The sequence below is a fragment of the Dromiciops gliroides genome, chromosome 1 (assembly GCF_019393635.1).
Source record: "Dromiciops gliroides isolate mDroGli1 chromosome 1, mDroGli1.pri, whole genome shotgun sequence".
In the NCBI taxonomy this organism is placed as follows: domain Eukaryota; kingdom Metazoa; phylum Chordata; class Mammalia; order Microbiotheria; family Microbiotheriidae; genus Dromiciops; species Dromiciops gliroides.
In genome coordinates, this window is record NC_057861.1 from 600,321,591 (window position 1) to 600,326,326 (window position 4,736).

A 4,736-nucleotide genomic window follows, 5' to 3' on the forward strand; every position below is an offset into this window, starting at 1 on the left:
AAAAAAAAAAAAAAGAATCATAACTCTACAACTCCCCAAAAGGGTGCATACCATATTTTAAGAAAGCATAAATGAAGACTTCCCAGACTTATCAGAACCAGAGGGCAAAGTAAAAACAGAGAGAATCCACTGGTTACTTACTAAAAGAAAACCTAAAATTAAAACTCCTAAGGAATGTCAGCCAAAATTCAGAGCCTACAGGTTAAGGAAAGAATATATTGCATGCAGCCAGAAAGAAAGAGTTCAAGTAACAAAGAACCAGAGTCAAGATCATATAAGTCTTGGCAGCTATTACCTTAAACAACAGGAAAGCATGGAGTACAATATTCCAAGTCATAGATATTTACGAGCAGGAATAATTCATCCAGAAAAACTATATGCAATCCTATAGAGGAAAAAGAAATAGAGGACTTCCAAGCATTTCTGATGAAAAGATCAGAGCTGAATCAAATCTTTGAAATACTAACACAGGAATCAAGAGAATCTAGAAAAATAAATGCATTGAAACAATTAGAAGGGACTATACAAACAAGAAGTATTGACCTTCTAATAGTGAGAGAAAAAGTAATGTTTCCCCTAGAAACCCCAATGTCTTGTCCCTTGAGAGATCAAATCAGTCAATACTCAACAAAGTTAATTCAGACTACTCCCTAGAAGGTCAAGTACTGAAGCTGAAAAAAGAGATGAAGTGATTCTATGAAGAAGAAATCATTGTTTTATCCTCTCTAGTCTATCTGCCACCCAGTTCATTCACTTCAATTAAATTCAGCAAACATTATTAAGCATCAACTATGGCCAAGACGCTGTGCCAAATGCCAGAGATAACAAAAATTTTAATACAACACAGTTCCTGATATGACATTACAATCTAATAGGGGTATCTTATCCTTACTGTTTTTCCTTGGAATCTCACAGAATTACTGAATGATAGAGTAAGAAGGAACTTTAGAAATCATTGAGGAGGGATGAAAATGTTTGGAAGAGCTTCTGTGGAGAGTAGGTTAGTGAAGTAACATGGCTTTATAAAAAGGATTGTCTAGCAGCAGTGAGGGTCCAGTTGCATTTTGCACGTGAAGAAACCCGAGTACAAAGAGCTGAGGTGACTTCCTCAAGGTCACAGAGCTGGTGCACCTCTTGCATCCATCCCTTCCTTCCATTCAGTTTGAACCAGTGCCACAGCATCTACCCTGATTTTTTTTTTTTACCTCCAGTCCTCTTGACTGGATCACTCTTCCTAAAAGAACAATCTTCTCCATGTTACTTTCTTATTTTAAAATCCACCCACAGCTTTATCTATTGGTAGCAATGTGGCAAAGAGGAAGGAGGGCTGGATGTGGGGGCAGAGGGCCTGGGTTAGAATTTTAAATCTTGTGCTTTCTTCTATGTCACACAAGTAAAGGCCCTTCATCTCTCTGGGCCTCAGTTTTCTCATCTCTAAAATGGTTGAACTAGGTGACCTTGGAAGTTTCTTCCAGCTCTGAAGCTATGATTCTTTTCCCTGGCTTCCAATGCCCTTTACAATATTGCCCACCTTATACATCCAAACTTTATTTCCTTTCTCCCTAATATTCATCTTCCTCTCCACATAGTTTGTCTCTCTTTTCACTGTCTACCCTACCCATCATGATCCTTCATGCCTGTGACTTATGACTGTAGGATTTAAAACTAGGAGGGAATTTAGAAATTATCTTGTTCAATCCCCTCATTTTGCAGATAGGGAAACAGAGGCCCAGAAGTATCTCATGCCTCAGCTTCTAGGCATCTAGGGTAAAAAGAAGACCTATTCCACATATCCTGAAAATAAACCTGCCAAAGGTACTAAGGGGGACATTTATTACTTGGAACTCAGCTCTGGAGAGAAGTACATGCACCAAGTGCAAGGTTATCATCTCTGTGTGCCTTATCCCCTAGATATCTTGGTAAGAGGTTCCAAAATAGGTACATATTGAGAGTTTAATCCATCAGTGAGTATCATGTTATTTTTATTATACCACTGGGATCTCATAACTAGAGGTTCTAGGCTTTTAAGAATCAGAGTCCTTAAAGGACTTCACTGACTCTTTGCTTATCCTAGAACAGAAATGTCAAACATCTGCATCATAGCCAGCAACACTCTTTTTTTTTTTTTTTGGTGGGACAATGAGGGTTAAGTGACTTGCCCAGGGTCACACAGCTAGTAAGTATCAAGTGTCTGAGGTCAGATTTGAACTCAGGTCCTCCTGAATCCAGGGCTGATGCTTTATCTACTGCACCACCTAGTTGCCCCAGCAACACTCCTTAATGGAATGGAACCAGATAAAAATGTGATTAGGAAATATCTAACAAAATTAATAAATGAATTTTAAGAGAGATAATGTAAATATAAAGTTTTCTAAGTCAATATGTGGTTAACATGGATTCTCATGTAAGGTTTTGTGATCCCATTTCTAGTTGAGTTTTATACCACTGTCCTAGAGAATGAGTATCTTCTATCACCTATTCATTCTCCATACGATAGAAAACAAATCCTCATCTCCTGCTCTCTTTATTCCTCCCTGTCACTGAGTCAATTTTTTATAAGAAAAAACACCTCCCACATCTCATTCCTGTCTATCTCAACTCTTCCACAGTCCATATATTCTTTCCCATTCCACTGAACTGTCTAGGACTCCCTCTCTATTGCTAATAAACTCTTCTTTACACCAGATTTCTTGTTTTTGTTTTGTTTTTTTAGGCAATGGGGGTTAAGTGACTTGCTCAGGGTCACACAGCTAGTAAGTGTCAAGTGTCTGAGGCCGGATTTGAACTCAGGTACTCCTGAATCCAGGGCCAGTGCTTTAACCACTGCGCCATCTAGCTGCCCCCTACACCAGATTTCTTAATTTAATACATTATTTCCATTTTCTTGCACTAAAAGATTCATGACTCTCCCCAGAAGACACTACATCCCTGACAACTGTAGGGTCAAATTTAATATGGGGAGAGTTAATTTGGTGGCTCGCTGTAATACTGGGGTTCAGAAAATAATGAGGGACCTCTTGGTCCAAAGTTTCCTCCCCTCCAAACTTCCTTTTTTAGTTATTTCTCCCAGGCCAATAAGAAAGGAGATTAATAGCCTCTTTTCCACAAACAAATCAGGTTTTATTAATGGGAATAAAATACACAGCAAAGGTGAAATTAATAAAGTCAAGGACAAGGGAATAGAGAAAAAGAAAAATGGATAAGCTCCCTGGCTCTAGCAAAAACCAACACAATCCCCAAACTTGCTTCCAGCTCAGCTAATTCAAAGGGCTGTATTTGTTTTTATTAACTCACCACCTGGGGTTTGTAGTTTCAATAGGAAACAGCTGTGCAGTCTCTCAGCAGTCTGTTCCTGGAAGCTCACCAACAGGAAAGAGACAGGAAAAACGAGCTTCCCTCAGTGAGCATTCCCTTTTCTACTTTTACTCTCCCTCCCCCAAAAGGAAGGTCCTTCAAGCTGAATTGGAGAGTAGTTCCCCTGCTGATATCAGCAGCATACGTCACTCAGGACAGGACAGGTGCGGCCCATATCCAATCAGACCTAGCCAGTTTCCCAAACAGTACTAGATCATTCAGGTGGGACCCCTGGGTGTCTGCCAAATTCCATTTTTTAAAATCACATTCCCCCCTTTGTTTCTTCGAGGAACACGGAGTGTTTCCTTGATGAAACACAACCCTTTCTGGTACTGCATGCTACTTCTGTAGCATCCCCTGAAAATGTGGCCAGACAATCCCAAAAGACCAATGATGAAGCATGCTATCCACCTCCAAAGGAAGAACTGATACTTATTGAACACAGACTGAAGCATGCTATTTTTCACTTTCATTTTTTTCTTTTATTCAAGTTTTCTTCTATAAAACGACTATTATGGTAATGTTTTACATAATTGCACATGTATAACCTATATCTGATTGCTTGTGACCTCAGGAAGGGAGATGGGGAGGGAAGGAATAAAATTTGGAATTCAAAACTTTAAATAAACATATTTATTATTTAAAAAAAATAAAGTGAATAGAACCAGGTTGGGGAAAAAACAGAAATTTGGCCAGGAGGACAAGTATATATACTCCTTGTTCCTTAATTTCCTTTCCAGATTGTCCTTTCGCCACTATCATTCAGCAGTTGCTCTTCCTTTGAGGTTCACTCAAATCCTCATCCCGACTATCTACCAAGGTTACTGCCAACTTAACTGCTAAATCCAACTTTTTTTTTTCTTAGTCCTCATTCTACTTGGTCTCTCTGTAGTTTCTGATAACTTCCTAGAGAGTACTCATTCTTGACTTCTTTACCACTGTTCTTTCTTGGTTCTTCTGTCTGACTGGTCTTTTCCCAAACAAAGTCAACTTTGTTGGAAAATGTAAATTCAGTCTGGCTCTGACCTGTGTGATCACAGATAAGTTGCATAACCTCTTTGGGTATTAATTTTTTCATTTGTAAAATGAGGGGTTTGGATTGAGTGAACTGAATTCCCCTTTCTCTCAAAACCTATGGTCCTATGGCCAGTATTAAGATTCAGCTGTTTGATGAATTATGGTTCAATTACATCCAAAGAATGTGAGAAACAGCTGTAAACGTCCATTAAAGCTCTCCAAATCTGGGAGAGTACAGTAAACTGTGAGTGCAGTGAGAGATTTCTCTTACTGTGTACAGAGTCCTGCACTCTCCAAGGTCAAGTCTCTCAGACAAAAAGCAAAGCGTTTTAAATTGGGCAGAAGAGAGTTAGGACAAGAGTAGA